The sequence below is a fragment of the Falco biarmicus genome, chromosome 7 (genome assembly GCF_023638135.1).
Source record: "Falco biarmicus isolate bFalBia1 chromosome 7, bFalBia1.pri, whole genome shotgun sequence".
Lineage (NCBI taxonomy): Eukaryota > Metazoa > Chordata > Aves > Falconiformes > Falconidae > Falco > Falco biarmicus.
Window position 1 is genome coordinate 33,820,155 of NC_079294.1, and position 16,957 is coordinate 33,837,111.

Below are 16,957 nucleotides of genomic sequence, written 5' to 3' on the forward strand. Positions count from 1 at the left end.
CGTGAGGAGTCTTCTGGTAAAACATGATGACCAATTACAATAGAAAGCCCCTATAGTGAAATCCTAGAGGTAGCGGGTGAGCTCAGGGTGATGCTGTACTTGGTTCTGGACAAAGCAAAAGACAGTCTACACACATCAGACAGCCAAAGGATGGGAGAAAAGAAGTATAGTGACTACCTTTTTATAGCTCAGGATCTGAAAGCTATTGGTACTGAGCAGCCCAAGATCACACAGAATGTCTCTGGAAGGGTTGAATGCTTGAACTGAATCTTTAGTCCTGGTTCAGTTTCTCAACCACAGCACAGCCCTTCCTCAGCCCAGTTCAGGGTGGCCACGGTCTGTTTTGGCTGAGCCATGCTCACCATATCATGTTTGTTGTAATATAGACTTGCAAAACAATTTAGAAAGGCCCCCTTTTTTTATGACTACAACCAATTTACCAAAATTCTGTGAGAAAGTATAATGACGTAGATAGGGATTTGCCTCTTTTTTTAACTGCAAATGTTTACATTGCTCCAATAACAAAAAGGGATATTGTTAATGAAACTTTGAGAAGGGAGGTTGAGTTATGCATCCCCAAAGTCCTCCATTTGCATAGTTTTAGAAAGTGGATATATTTGGCAGGCGTTCTCTTTATTCAGCCAAGGGTTTGGCACATGCCAGAGTACAGAGGCTGAGTGAGCATCATGCAGCAATTTAAACTGAGAAAACAGATGTGGTTTTGCATTTTCTTATGTGTGGAGTCTCAGGCTACCATGAAAATCTCTTGGGGTAATCAGCACACCCAAACTGTTCAGTTCACATGTTGATACCTTACAGTTATGTTACAAAAGGAAATAGTTTACTAAACTTTTTTTTTCTATTTATTTCCCTATTTAGTTATGTTGCTGCAAATTAACTCAGTCTTGTGGATAATTATAATTGAACTTATGAAGATTCATTTTATTTCACATAATCATCCAGAAGTTTGGGTCCCTAAAAGAATTATCCAGATCTTTAGTTCTACAAGATGGGAATGAAAGAAGGTGACATCACATTTTTTGTAATAATTCCATATGAGCAGACTGCAAAACTTAGAAGAAGGAATTTTTCTTCTGGTATTTCAGCACTCTGAGTCTGAGTAGGAGCCTACACAATGTGCAAAAACTAATGAAACAGTGAGATAGCTAAGCAATGTTGAACACAGCACAAAATGTTTGCTTAGAAATCAGTTCAAATATAGACTAAAGAACTGGTGATTGGAGTGCAAATTTAACATATGGGATTTAAGACCTGGTCCCATATCACTGGCAGTATTCCCTTGATTTAAATGCATGTCAGTTCAGGTCAATAAAAGGCAATTACTTTTTTTGTATGACGATAACTATAAAACCCTGAGCAATGTCTGGAATGTGTTTGTTGCTGATTTTTGTCTGAATCAGGTGAGGAAAATAGTAATTTTTGCATTATTATACAGTCTTTTACTAGATCATGTTAAGTGCGATGGATTCAATTTGTTAAAGTAGGAAGTTAGGGCTATTAAATCACTATTTTTGTGTAATTATGGAGAACACACACATTTGTACTTTATGATAGCTATTGGTTTGCTAGATTTTTTACAAGACACTGTGGAAACAGTACTACTAACATGTTCTTAGCACTACAGTTTTAACGGAAAAAGTAAGTGTAAGATCGCTTCAGGGCAATCTGCAAACAAGGCTTAAAAAGTAAGAGCGAAAGTAGCTGTCAAGTTACTAGCTGCCCAAGTAAAATGCACTCATCCACGTCCAGCATGGCTGCTGTTGGGAATGTTTCCTCTTTAGTTCCTACTTTAATCAATCTAAGTTGTTTTCTCACAGAAAGTTTTGCATATATGGTTCTAATTTATAAATGTGTCCCTAAAGGAATTAATTAACATTTTATTTTTAATATCACCTGTTACTAGAAGGGAGTTAATACTTCATATCTATTTGTCTATAAATTTGACCTTTTTTGTCTCCTTCTGAAAAGAGCTGCAATCAGGCTGAAGGTTTTGCAAAAAATGGTGTCAGCAAAAATGCTTTAGCAGATTATATTGCCTATTTCTGACATTTGGAAAGCAGATTTCAATAGATGTAATAAATGTAACCGTCTATCACAACTGTCTACTTCGGCTCCGGTGAGGGCCAAGTTTAACAACACCAGTTCAGGGAAATGTATGTGCAGGTTCATCTACTTCTGCAGAGCCTACAAGGAAGTGCTTCTGGGACGCCCTGATTACTGACAGCATCTTAGATAAAGGCTTCATTAATCTCTTCTGCTTCAAGAACTCATTGAAATTTGATTTAAACTTTGTTTCTCCCCACATATCAAAGTTTGGAGAGGTCATTCGAAAGAAACATGTTAGGGCAGCTGAAGTGGCTTCTTACAAATAGCTACCATCCCACTCTAAAAATAGCATAAATAGGAGAACTGTAAAAACCCCTCTCTTAAAACCAGTTTTCAGTATCCAAGTAACTCAATTTCTGAAGTCATCAGCTTCAAGTGAGGAAAGATTGACAATACGTGTGCTCTTTTTGTGGGGAGCAAAAGTGGGGGAAAGCTGTCCTTTGATTTTGGTTCATATTCAGGGAACAGCCTGGGTTAATAATTTAAAGGTAGGAAGTTAATTTATGCATCCCTGAAATCCTCCTTTTGTGCAGTTTTAGAAAATGCATACATGTGACAGGATATCTCATTGTTCTCAGGATGTGTTATCGTGTATATGTGGAGTAGCTTTAGTGCGATATGAAATGCAAATTTGCCTCACTTTGTTCTTGCCACTTTTATGAATATTAAAAATATGGATAAAATAATTGTGAACACTTTTGGAAAAGGTCTTTAGCTCCTGATTTCGGTGCTATAAAGATTTTATATCTGTGCATTAGAAAAAAAAATTTGAAAATTTTACCAGCTTATATTGACACGAATGTAAGAAATTTAATTGAAAATTTGCATTTTGAGTGCATTCTGAGTGGAACCTTATGATGGCATGATACTCTAGTGCCAATAAATAGCACAATAGCCTCTCAGGCCAAAACACTATAGTTCATTCAAGTTAAGTCAAACAAAACATAGCCATTTAGGTGATTTTAGACCAGCACTAACCTCCTTTAACATTGTGTTTATAATAGACAAGGGGTTAAAGAAGAGGTTATCCTAGACAGATAAGGCAGTTAGCAACACAGAGGGTACCACCAGCGCCATCATTCTGAGTGCTGTAAGACTATTCCTCCCAACACCAATCCAGTGGATTAACTTGACAAGAAGCCTTTATGGAACACAGCTTCCATTCTCACTAGCAGATTCCTAGTTGTAAGGGTGGCTCTAAGGCTGCCAAAGCATGCCTTGCTTAACATTGTTAAGTACTACCTTTGTAAATTATTTCTGATTATAGAGATATGCTGAGCAGTGCTCCAGACACTGAAGCCATGTTAAATCAACAGAACAGACTTGTTTAAATTATTGTGGGAGACCAAAAGGTCAAGTCATTATTTTTGCATATGATTCTTTAATGTAAAAATAAAAAACCAGAGACTTTGCTTCCCCAGCATTCATTGATGTTGTACCTGTGCATTAAGTGCAGACTCGAATACTTCATACAGCAAGAAAAAGAATTATGGTGTAAGTACTAGAACAGACTATTGCTCCACCAGATTATGGAACTGGTCTTTTAATTTAATAGCAGTGTAGCTGGGAAGCTACAAGAACAGAATCCTTGGTCTTATTTGTTTAGATTATTCAAATAATAGGATGAGTAATATTCACAGCTTGGGCTGAGATTCTTCTCTACTTTAACTCTTCTGAAAACTGGACCTGTTTCAGGAATTAAATATCTTTTCCTCCATGTGGCTTTTAGGCTGCAGTTATAAAGCTTTTCATCAGCATGTAGTGACTTTGCTCATTTCTTTGACAAAAGGCTGATAATCTGCACTAATGCCTTTGGCTGACTCATATGTTTAGTTCCCAACTGACTTTGACTGACACACTGAGGAATATTAGCAATATGGAAACAAAGGTTGGTCATGGAAGGAGACAGACAAGCATGCTGGGTGAAATCCTGCGTATCTGTACTTCCATTAGAGTTTATTTCTTTCTGAGGCTGGACTGCTTTTATATTACATTCCCTTTTCTGCTAACACAATTTTCAGGTCCTGGGCTGTGATCCCTGTGGTTAGAAGCTCCTCTCTAGACAGGTAGTTCTTCGGATTATGTGTTCTCAGATGTAAAGTTTCCCTTGAGTATGAACAGAGCCTTATCCCTAGAGGGCAAGATATGAAAAAAAGATTAATTTTCCTTTGAAAACCATTCACTTCCTGCACGTGGAATTACAACCACTTGGCTAGCTATCTACTTCATGAGCAAGGAGAGGGCCATTTCCAGCTTGGACTGGGTTTTTTTCTTCATTCTGATTTTGGGATAGCGCTCTCTGGGGTAGTTTAGTTCTGAGCTTCTTTTCCATAGTAAACACTTGCAAAAGCTCATGCAAGTGGAATGTCACATCCACATCTGACATCAAGTCCCATGCAAAGCAACTATTTTTGACAACAGCAACAACTGCATGTAGACTACACAACACCTTTTATTCCATGTATCAATATAAGAATACATATCCTGAGACATGAAGATGGTGATGAGTTCTGTACAGAAGAAATTGCAAATAGTGTAAATCTTTAGGGCTCATAATAACAGGTGCCAAAATGCTAAGATGCAGCTAGACATAAATTCAGAAAGATAAACATTGGCTGAAACTAGCACATGGACTGTCTCTGAGCAAAAGGATTGGAGGTTGAGGGTAGGTTTTGCTATTAATTTAGACAATCTTTAAAATAAAATTTGATAGAAACAAAATTCAACTAGAAAATTTTAAAATAAATTCAAAGCAAAAATTTGTCATTTCAAAGTTTGAAAACAAAGTGTTTAGCTTCCATGGGCAATTAGAAATTATTTATAGGGAAAAGGGGCACACATGCAAGTCAGCAAATGTTTTGAGTCAAGATGATCTTACCTGTGCAAAAGTTAAACCTTCTGCTTAAATACTCTGATTGCATTAGGCAAATGTATTCCTTCAGTTTCTAGGTGGGATGTCCACAAGCACAGGCAGGGGACTGGCTTTGCTTTGTAGAGATGGCACAATATAAAACTTTTTTCATAGCCGGGAGAAACGATGGTTAGTGGACCTCAATGGAGCTTTTGGAGTTATGCATGACAGAGGCCTCCAACACATGCACATTTAGTTATTGTAAAACAACAGTCAGAAAAGTCACTATGTGAAATATTTACTCCTGTTATAAACCCAGTTTCTTTCCTGGAGAAAGCTATACGGTCTTTCACATACGTGGGATTCAGGCAGGTGTTTAAGCTTGACTCTAGTTTATTGGCAGGTGATTTTGAGGAACAGTGCACTTAATAAAGAAAGAAAACATTAAAGAATTCCCACTTGGAAATACCTACCTATCTTAATAAGATAGCTTTACATAAAAATCCAAAGCCTTTTGAGATTAATGAGGCCCGTTTACTTTCCATTTCATTTTGAGCCCTCTTTACTACATGAGTCGAATCAAAAGGCTGAGAATGTCAGTATGGGAAACTGAAAAAGAACTTGATAAAAAAAGTAAAAAGCCAGTTATTGAGTTGGACTTGAAGTCTGTCTATCTCCCTGCCTTTGCCAGGAGGTGATTGGGAAGACTGGAAGACAATTGTTCTTTTCATTTAAAAAATAAAATGGAGAAGGAAAGAAGAGGTCTGTATCTCTGTGACTCCAGGGACAATTGCATACACATACAAGCAAAAGTATAAAATATGTGCAACGTTACACATCAGTTTTCAGTGGTGCAGTGGTATTGTATAAATGGAGACATAAACCTGTCAATTCTGATTTTACTGCTGGGAGTGCCAGATGCACTGTCCAGGAGCTCAAACACACCAGCCTGTGCCACCAGCACAAGAGACCATGTCAGGGCTTTTCTCTGCTGCTTTCACTGTTTTCGCACTTGATAGACTCACATTCCCACAGTGTAAGTGCCATGGCCTCCCTCTGTGAGTTTTGCTGCTTTTGATAAAGATGGTATTGTGTATAACAACATTCATGTTTCTTAAGAGTTCCCATATCGGCTGTAAGGAACTCCTTAGGTGCTGACCTAAAACAGATGCCATGAGTGCTCTTTTTTTCTACCCTTTAAATGTTTTAATGGTTTTGTGTTTTAATTTTACCAGTTATTTAGTCTAGTCATTATATCCAGCTTCTCTTTCAGGAGGAACACGGGAGACATGGAGAGGTAACCTTCTCCTTTCTCTCTTTCCAAAGGCAAATTAAAAGAAAAGCACAGGAAAATTTATGTGCCATAGTGTAACTGTGGACACTACTCTGCTTTGTCAGGACATGTCAGCTCTGTTTCAAACATCGTACAAAAGCGTTGTGCTAGGGCTGCCTGCCACCCACTTGGGGAGGTGCAGTGATCTCTGGTTCCTTCGTTGTCACCACTAAAATGGCCGTGAACAAGGCTGACAGCGCGACCTGGAACCCACAAAGGTGTCTGAATGTATAAAGATCTCAGGATGAAAATAAAGTGAAGATAGATTCATCTTCACTATCTTTTAAAAGACAGTTACAGAAAAGAGATCAAATTAGATAGCAAGAAGACTGAAAAGCTAGAAGGCCTGTAGCCTAGATTCTTGACACCATTAAATATTACCCTATGTTTGCACAGTTTTTATCACCTCTCTGCAATGTTTCTGTTCAATCATGGAAAATACAATGAAATAAAAAACACATGGTGGGATTTTAAAAAGCATTCCTGGTTTGTTGGGTTTTTTTTTTTTCTGAGACTCTAAGCTAAAAGTTACATTGACAACTGGTTGATAAAGTTTGACGTGCCATAGCTCGGTCTTTTTGAGTCATAGAAACTCCACAGGAGTTATCCTTCCATCAGAAAAGGGTATTACAGCTATTACAGAAAAGGAGAACAAAACAAAGCCCATATAGACGTACTCAAATCCACCATGCCATGAGAATATCACTTCCCCTCAATGACACTTTGCTGCAACTTGGGCAGCAGATTGTGTTTGGATTGTCAGGGAAACAGTCGGGCCATTATTGTTGTTGTTTAATTTTTGGTGGTTGAGGGTTTTTTTTCCCCTTCTAGCCAAAGTATTAAAAAAAAAAAAAAAGAGAGGGAAAAAAAAAAAAAAAGAAGTTGATTTCTTCAACAAGCAGCTGCAATGACAGATGGCTGATGAATGCACTACCAGCAGTTCCAATGGAACTCGACTCCGTGGGAGTCGGGGCACTGCGCACCTTCCAAAGGGCGCCACGGTAGTCGCTTGGGAAGGGGAGTGAGAGTCGGAATTTCTAACCATGGTGAAAATGTACTGAAGGAAGAGAACATGATGACAAGGGGTGAGAAAGGGAAGGGAGTGATTGAGATCCATCCAGCTGAGTCTTTATCCCCAAGGATGAATTAAGATGAAATAGAGGCCTAGAGCCATAAAAACTTCAGGAGTACTTTAAAAATAATGCCTCCTCTGCTAAAACATATCATCTTAGCCACCCACTTGCCATTAGGCTTTGTTGATCTTTCTTCCCTAGCCCCCACATGGACTCCTCCTCTCTATTCTTGCTATGCACTGTTTTCCTCTTTCCAGTTCCTCTTTTCCCACAGCTATCTCTTCATAGCCTCATGACTGAAATGAAGGAAATGGCTAGGCTGTTGCTCTTCTCCAAGCTGCTTCCTGGTGCCTGTCAGATGTCCCCCATGAGTCTTCTTCAGCACCCCAGGGTCTGGCAATCCCTGATCAGTACCGCCAGGTGATCTTCTGTGTAGTGTTCTCCTCCATAGTACTCAGACTGGAAAAAAATGGTTTGTCCTGGGCAGTTACCAGCTCTTTGTCTGAAGGTGCCCCACTGAAATGGGCAGCTAGCAAAATTTATGATCTTCTAGTTGGAGCCCAATGCCAGGTGTGGGAATTTCTCCTCTTACTGCCTGTAAGTTTTAGCTCACTGCTGGGGCAGAGACGCAACAGGGAAGGAACATAAGCCCCACTCTCTGAAAGGAGTCCACAGGCAAATGTAAGTAGACAGTTTCCTGGAACAAGCAGAATTTCATAACCTGCAAGAACCCACCCTGTCATGGTCCCCAGGACAGTGTGGTTCCCCCTTTCTTCACCTCCCTGAATGAAGAAGGAGATAAAAAGAAAAGAACTGGTGGCAGCTGGAAAAGCAGTAGGGGTTTGCAACAGGGCAGTGAGTAAACGAGGAACAAAACTCCTCGAGCAGTAAATGTACTGTGTAAACATAAACAATAGCAACAAGCAAGACATATATTCCAAATACATCTCCAGTGAGAATCAATTATGTTATATCCAATGAATCAGGGGAGGGAGCTGGTGAGAGAGAATGGGGACCTATTATTATTTTCAAGTCAAGTCAACCAGCCAAGTCTGCAAACAAAAGCATTTTCTGTCTTTTTCTCTCTGTCTTGTTGATGGCCTCCCCTTGTCTCTCTTCCTTGGCATATTTCCTGCAGTTCCCCCGCCCAGCAGTAGTTATATACATCTGAATAACACTGCAGTTCAAACACCAAAAGAATTGTTTTCCTATGGTTTCTAAATGTCTTTTCTATTTCCTTGTATTCATAATCCTGGCATAAGCAGTACTTATCAAGGGGTGTTCTACATCAGAAAACTCAAGCATGAGACTCTGTGTGTGTGTGTGTGTGTATGTGTATTTGTGTGTGCTCATGCATACATGAATATATGTGACCAGGGAGGCAAGAAAATACTGCTGCAGATCATTAATGAAATAATGATAGGTACTTCTTTTATACCTGTGATTGTAAAAAAAAAGGATAGGTTTTATTCTTATATCTGCACATCACTAACTAGTGCTAACACACACACAGAGGTGTGTTTTTTTCTCTGCATCCCCGAAATCACAAAGTGGGAAATGAAAAGGGGAGGAGGAGAAAGAGAGAATTGCTGGAAATGATTGTCTCTTAGGGTGTTCTCTAATAATGAGAAAGGAGCCCCACTTTGAACTCTTGATTCTTTGCCAGAGAACAAAAACCTTAAAGCATTTTGCTACCTTTAATTGTATTACTCTTCTAGTAATCAATAAAGATAAAAAAGGATCGTTCTATGTACAATATGAAATCACACAGGGTCTGACTATGTGGAGATAGATTCCACTTATCTGTCTCTAGGGGTAGCTTCTCTTGTAGTAGAAAACTCAATTTTTATTTGGATTTTAAAAATGTTTCAAATTATCCAGTCAATGCTACATGCATATTAAAAGATTTATTACCAAATATTCTCATCTTGATGTACTGGATCTATGCACCCAATTCCCACTAATGTTAATGGAACTGCATCTGTAAATCCCTGCACATCAAAGCAAGACAGTACCCATAAGTATTGCAAATACATAGGTAGCTAGATAAATAGCACCAAGATTAACCACCTCTGGCATTACTGTTTTGGTTTTTTTTTTCTTCTTTGTGTAAACGTTGGTCTCATCTTTCTAAGAACTCAAGATGCAACATAAGAAACTAAAGGCACCCTGGCCAAGATCCCCCCCACTGCAGCAGGGGCCCTGGAGGGCACACCTGACTGTCGAGCAGCAGCACCCACCCCAATTGAAGGGGAGAGCGAGCGGGGCACCTCCACAGAGTGACTCAGATTTTAGGTGGGCTGAATCATGCCCGGAGGTGCCTGTTCCTCTGCACTGACTATTAACCAGGGGCGTATAACGTGCCGTTAATTTAAGTACCTGAAGGGAGATAGCTTACATCAGGCCTTAAAGTATTAAGCCCCCATTCCTATCCTCTGGTATGGGGTGAGTCGAAGGCTCTTGCTCAGGGAATAAATAGGCTGCTTACCCCCTGCTGTGTGACTATTAGCCCTTCATGTTACAGGTGGGAAAAGAGACTGGAGAAATGGCAGCCATCCCATCTCTCATTCACACCGATATTAAAAAAACACGTTCATACATCAAAGCCAGATTTTCGAACATGGGTTCCTAGAGTTTAAACCTTAAATCCCAAGGTGGAATTCATAAAAAGCAGTTTGAATTTCACTGCCCCAGAACTTGAGTTTGGGTTAATTATCTAACCTTAGGCGTCCATGTTTTGTAATGTTTCTATCACGTTTTAAAATTAAGAGAAAACCAGTGTATTGTTATTATTAATATTATTAATAGCCCTATTAATTAAAATCCCTGCACATATGCCAGTGTAAATGGTAATTAAAATAGATTAAATATACTAACAACAAAGTTATGTAAACAGCACATACCATGTTAGAATTCAAAACAAACAAATGCATATCTTAAAGTGAAAAAAGGGATGGGGTAGAAAAAGTGATTACCGTGGGGCCAATAACTATATTAATTGCTAGAAGAGAATACAGCTGCAATAAAATCACAGGGAGTGCGTGCTGCACTGAAAGATGGCGGGACAATTAGAGCACAGACAGGCTTATAAATAATAATTTATAATATCTCTTCTGAAACTTCCATTTCTTATGCCTAGATTTGCAAGTGCCTAACAAAGGAAGCATCATTAGCCCCATTAGGCAGAGGAAGGAGGAAGAGGCACAGAGTAATGAAGTACAGTGGCCAGAGTCACCCAAGGGTATGGCTGCACAAACAAGTTACCGCAAGTTAAATTAAGAGTATAGATTAACAAAGTCAGCTGCTCTTCTCTAACTTCCTATTTGCCTGCTCTTAACCTGTGGTAAATGAAACCCAGCTTACCTCAGGTCTAATGAGAGGGCTAAGCCTCCTCTCTGGCTGCAGGGAGAAAAAAGCGAGTACCTGGTACCGTAAAGCCACGTGGGCTAACTCACTCTAATGCCACCTCCCTCAAAAACCTGGCTGGTCTCTATTTGTGAGATGGCAGCGATCATTTTGTGAGGTTCCGCTAACGTTGGGTTGAGTGTGGTATATAATTGGAAAGGGTTGATGGGAAAAAAACGGTACAGGGGGTGAGATACGTCGTGCAGTTCAGCGCAGAAAAGTCAAAATCTGGTGCAGATCTGCGATGTGACAGTAGGGTTCCAGGAAAAGCAGGTGGTGTGGGAACGCAGCTCCCCATTAGGACAGGGCTCAGAGAGAAGGGGATCAGTCATAGCCAGAGCCTGCATTATTTAAGGCTTTAAAATCCGAAAGGGCCAACTTAAAATCAATCTGCCACTTCGGAGGCAGGCAGTGTGAAGAATGCAGCGTGGTGTAATGCGTTCCTGCTGGCTCACAGGGCTGAGCACACGTGCTGCCGCGCTCGGAGCGAGCAGCGAGCAGGGCTGAGCAGCCTGGCTCTAAGCTCTGCGAAGAGGGTATTACAATAATTGAGCTTTCTGGTAACAAGGTCTGCATTGCTATATTTGTGATAGGCATGGGATAAACTAAGCACGCAGCCAGTGCGTGCAGCATAACTGGAGGAAGGGGGGAAGGGGGGGGAAGAGCCTCTTTGACACCAGAGTTGGAAACAGGCTTCAGCCTAAGCAATGGCAAAACTCCATTAACTTCGGACTGAGCCTGTGCTTGCCAGGTACTTTTCCAGGAGCACTGTGGCCTAACACAGTACCAACGCGCACCCAGCTCACGACCTGTGAAACACGAGTCTCCAAAGCGCAGGGGAACATAATAGAAATAATTCCAACCAGTACCGACCCCCAGCACCCTGTTTTTAGGAGCTCAGAGAAGAAATATCTCCAGCTGCGTGAGGATGCCCCTCGCCTCCTCTGTAGCTGAAGCAGAAATCAGGATGTTGGTGGCATGGGATTACATACAAATTTCACTAAGGTATTTAGTCTTTATTTTATTTTTCATCTGTTTGGTTATTTGTGGATTTTTTTCCCCTGCCCCAAACTTACTGCATTTATCACATTGTAAAATCCAGGAGAAGGTCTGGCATAGAGTGCATTTTCCCACGTGCGCTTTCCTGTGAGAATTTTTGAGAATTTTCATTCTCAAAACCCTCTTCATCTAAAATCCCAAATCCTTTGTCCAATCACAGTTAATAATATGAAGCTTGCATCAGAAAAATACTTATTTTGCAGCGTGAGTTTCACATTCCTACAGGTTCTGAATCAGGCAAATGCCTAAACATTCACTTGGCTGTGGAAGCTGCAGTGACACTGGCTCCTCCTGGCTCAGTTGCTCTCTCCGACCCACCTCACTTTCTTTCAGCTGTTTTCTGGTCGAGGCTTGATGCAGTAAGTGCATTTAGAGAAATCCAAAGGGCTGCAAATGTACAAAGGAAAGTTATTCTGGGGAAATGCTGCCCTGAATGAGGTGGGTAGGCAGTTCCTCCGCACTGCCAGTATAATGGCCTCCTGGGCTTTCTCCCTATGGCGAGGTCTTTGGCTAGTTGGTGGGAGGGCCAAGTACTTCCAGAGCCAGGTCACTGTGTTGGAGACCTGCTATGCTCTTTGCCAGTGCCTGCTGTGCTCCCGGGAAGCCCTGACAGCCCTGCTCTTACATCAGTGTTCTCACTTAACAGATTTACGTCAGGTCACAGAAACCGGGGACCCAGATAACTCTTGTGGCTTAAACTAGGCACTTATGGGCTTTAGTTTTGCTGAGCTTAGGTGGTAGTGAGCTAGGGATTTGGAGATCAAAAGCTGAAGTTAGACAAGATTTAGGTATGCAGGTCTTCTCTGGATTGAGCCCTTCGTCTAACCTTTTTGGCTAACAACATTTACTGCTCAAGAATAGGCATCTTGAAATTCTGTGGTCTGCCATGTCAGCCACAAATTAGAGATGGAAAATACATGAAAAGAAATTATTCATAAATAGGTATATATATATGTAGAAACTTGTGTGTGTCTGTGTGTATTTGTACACCCTGAACAAAATGAGGGATTTTTGCACAAGTAGAAAAGCATTTTTTAAAAACTAATGTATGATACTCTTTGTGAAGTCTACAGTCATAACAGGAAATCATGCAATTTCTGCAGAAAGATTTTATTTAAAAAAGCAGAGTGCATCTCATTGACCTACATTCAGCTTCCCCAGCATACACTGTACCTGCAGAACTTTTCTGCAGAGATATATTGTAGATACAGATCAAAGGGAAATGCTGGTGTCAGAATTGTCTAAATGTCCCTTTTTGGGCCTGAAAACCTAGATCATTGCCATGCATTTGCTCTGACTTTGTAACTTTAATCAACCTGTAAACTGTTCCTTGGACTGCTGTCTTTAAAAGCCAGGTAGGCTGCTTGTGGGGATAATGAATGTCTGTATCTATAGAGCAGACAAATGAAGCTCTCTGTTGCCTCAGAATGAAAATACCTAGTTTTTAAAGAGCTATCTGAGATACACTGCAGTATGTAACAGTAGCAAAATAAAGTTAGCATCTGTGTTAAAAGAACTACAACCCCCAACCAGCGAGATCCATCCTGTCCGATGTATACCCTGACTGTTGTGCAGAACATTTGGTCCCCTCTTTAAAAAAGGCCATGGGGGTGTTAAACAACGCCTGTTGGGGTGCTGGGTTGGATTACGTGAACGTGTCTACTCTGAATTAGACTGAGACCTGTCAAGTAATTTCTCACAAGACCACTATAATGGGCCTTGATTCACAAATGTGTATGTGAGGGTATGGAGAGCTGTAGTACGAGACAAGGGGGCTGCAAGCTGCAATACCAACCACTGCAGTGCTGAGCTTTTAGGTACCATACTGCCTGGCGAAGGTCACACAGGGACACGCTCCCGCTCTCTTCCACAGTGCCTGATTGGGTATTAAAGAAATGAAGTTGAAAAAGGAAGCATGCAAAGAGGGGAAGGGTCTAAGTTACCCTTTAGAAAATACAAAGCATGTGGAATACGAGATATTTACAGATCCACTTGGTGCCTGTCTCCTTGTTGTGCAATCAGGTAGTTGCAGGCTGTAGCTTTTTCAAGCGCAAACACTTTGTAAACAGATAATCTCTGTAAGATTGTCTTATTGCTAGACACCTTCATTAATTTGTCTGGTGGTGTTTCCAGTTATGACATACTAAAAATACTAAAAAATCAAGACAGCCATACAAAATTTCTAAATTTCTATCAACAAAAAATCGTCACAGAGTTGGAATATATCCTCTCTGTTTACAAAGATATATTTTCTTTTTAAATTTGCTAATTTTTATTAGCATGATAGGTGAAAAGACAAGTTACAAAATTACTCCCTCCTCCAAAAGTAAATATTTCAAGCTTTATAGAAAATTGGTTAAAACATGGCATATTTAGGGAAATTAAATGTCATATAAAAGTATAATCGAGAAATTACTTTGTATCACAAAATATTACCATTTCCAATGAGTTCTAATTGTTACCAAATCTCCAAACCTGTAAGGCTCTGGGATGTAAATCTCAGCTGATCTGAAAGGATCTTGGAAGTTACTCAGAACAAATTCTGTTGCTTCAGTGTTGCATTCCTGTCCTGTCATTCTGGTAGGCTTAGCCAATCTCCAAGGTCTTTAATTAACCCTTAACCCTTCCCTGAATTGTAATTCCTTTTTTTTTTTTTTTAAGTAGGAATTATTTTGTGCTACTTGTGCATTAAAAACTTTAGGTAAAATGAATGTCATTGATAGTTCTCTTTCCACACTGGGTACTACATATTCTTCCTCCTTGCCCTTAAATATCTGCTCAAGTCAGCTTGAATTTCTCCTGACTTCCTGATGGCTAGTCACAAGGCAGCCATCTCATGAATTCAGCTTTCATGGAACTTAATCATCAGCCTCTTCCTTGAAGTTACACTGGCAAGTAGAAAACATTTGCCAGAGCACGTCATACCTTTCATGGGATTCTCCTTGGGTCACACTGGCTATAGATCGTAAGAGTTTTACACTTTTGTGACTTTTGCACAGTCACTTGTTGCTAGTTACCCAGTATGAAGGCTAGCTTATAGGATCTGTGCTACCTCACTGAAACATAAACCAACTCACACGACAGTCATCCACATCGGTAATGCAGCATGTAGGAATGGCACAGGCACATCTAGGTGAACCAACAAACATGAATTTGCTTTGGTGTGCATAAAGGAAATACTCCCTTACCAGATAAGTCCATGTACTTCATTTGTACTGAAGAAGTCTAAAATCAGGCACTGAGGATCTATTTTATGTTAAAAAGGGAGTGGGGAGGGCACAGTTCCAGAAAACAGGGGAGTGGGAGGAGAATATAAGTACTAGGAGCTTTATTTGGGAAGTAGCTAAAATAGAAAAAATGGGTAAGAGAACTAGGAAAGGATTTTTCAAGAGAGGGAAGACTGCATCTTGAAAAGACCTAAAGACTCCTAAAGAGAATGCATTCATTAGCTGCATGACCATCCTTAAGCATTCAAACACATGGCAATGAGAAATCAGGTTGTAGGAAATTTGAGATTGTTTTTTAAAAAAATTCAAGCCACATTAATAATGGAGAAAATGCTCCAATTTATCAGGTAAGATAAGAGTCTTATCTGTTAAAAAGGAGGAGGTTTGGGGCTGTAGAGTTTAGTTCTCCCCTATGTCTCTAATATATTGATGTTTGTTGCCTGTAGATTGTGCTGCAGGATCTTCTAGTTTTTTATGGGATCAGGGAATCTCTTTGCATTCATTCCTTCTGCACTGGCTTGTAGGTCAAAATTCTGTTGTGGTTTTTGGGCCAGGTTCTGTCTGCTAAATTGACAGGTTCATAGGTATCTGTCTTGTCTGTTAAAGTAGGACTGAGTGTTAGTAAAAGTCGGAATATTCTGAACTATTCAGCTAGTAGTTTGGGATAAACTGTGTTAAATCCATTCAAACTACAAATTCCATTACTTATAATTAAGGTTTTTGTATAGGTTCATAATGTATACTAATTATTTATGGATAATTCCTTACCATTTACATTTAAATTTATGGATTGGATGAGAGTACAGGTACATGTGTCTCTGCCCCAGAACAATGTGTATTTTGTCATTCAGGAAATGCTAGAAGGTCCAATGTCCTTATGCCACAAACTGATGAAGAGTTGCCTTTTGGGGAGCAGCACGTCTATTTTTTTAAGGCTGTCAACTAATCCAAATCACCTCAGTTCTCTGCCATATTCTGAAAGAAAAAAAGAAAAGAAACCAAACATATATTTCAGAAACTGCTTAGTTCTTGCCTTCTGAAAAACAGTCTCCATAAACAACCTTCAGCTTGAGCATCCAGAACTGAGGCACCTGAATATCATCAGCCACTCTAAAAATCTTGCACTTGGGCAATGACTAATTAAAGGAAAATGGTCTTTCCAAAACTGGTTAAAGTCAATGGAATATACACAGTGATTTCAAATGACCTTGGGCCACATTGAGGAGGATAATTTGGCTGCTATGAGTCAAATTCCCTTGTTTTGGTGTATTCTGCAAGTGATAAAGTTTGAGAATTAGAGCACTGTCAATATGTGCTGTAAAACCACATGTCCTTTAAGAGGATAATGCTCCACTAGACCTTTTCCCACAAATTACTGTATATAATTGGACCTAAGATCACAAAGAGTGCACATTTACAAGATAAATTGAAAATTAATGAACAAATAATATAGTAATTTCCAAATCCTTATTATTTGAAGAATATACACACTATGGGGTCTATTTCTTCCTCGATGAGCATGTGTAACCCCCATTAATTTTAATGGGAGTTAAGCGTGCACATCAAGGGAAGAATTAACTCATGATTTTAAAACTGACTACTAGGATTAAGACCTGCACTTTTGGCTTTGAGTTTAAAATGTGGCATATCTTTTGATATTTATCTCTTTTTAATTGTGTATTTGTAGCTGAAGCAATTTGCAAATCATTGTTATCCTATCAGTACAAGGCAAAGATAAATTGCATTATATACCCTACTTCTTGGACTCCTTGATGTTCTTTTCTGATTAAATTGAACTGTACCAGCAGTATCGTAATTAATAATCTATGCTGATCAAGTTGGCAGTGCTAAGGCCGTTTGGTATCTGATGGCAATGAAAAAT

General features: G+C 39.7%; 1 long non-coding RNA gene across 5 annotated transcripts in view; it reads right to left on the reverse strand.

The window, feature by feature from the left end:
* LOC130152654 (uncharacterized) overlaps positions 1 to 16,957 on the reverse strand; it is a 66,699-nt gene that overhangs the window by 34,801 nt on the left and 14,941 nt on the right. For all 5 annotated transcript variants that reach the window (XR_008823066.1, XR_008823067.1, XR_008823065.1 and 2 more), the window contains 2 exons: positions 15,844 to 16,050; positions 10,748 to 13,724 (listed from right to left, as the gene is read on the reverse strand). This is a non-coding gene — a long non-coding RNA (uncharacterized LOC130152654). The remainder of the gene's footprint in view (positions 1 to 10,747; positions 13,725 to 15,843; positions 16,051 to 16,957) is intronic.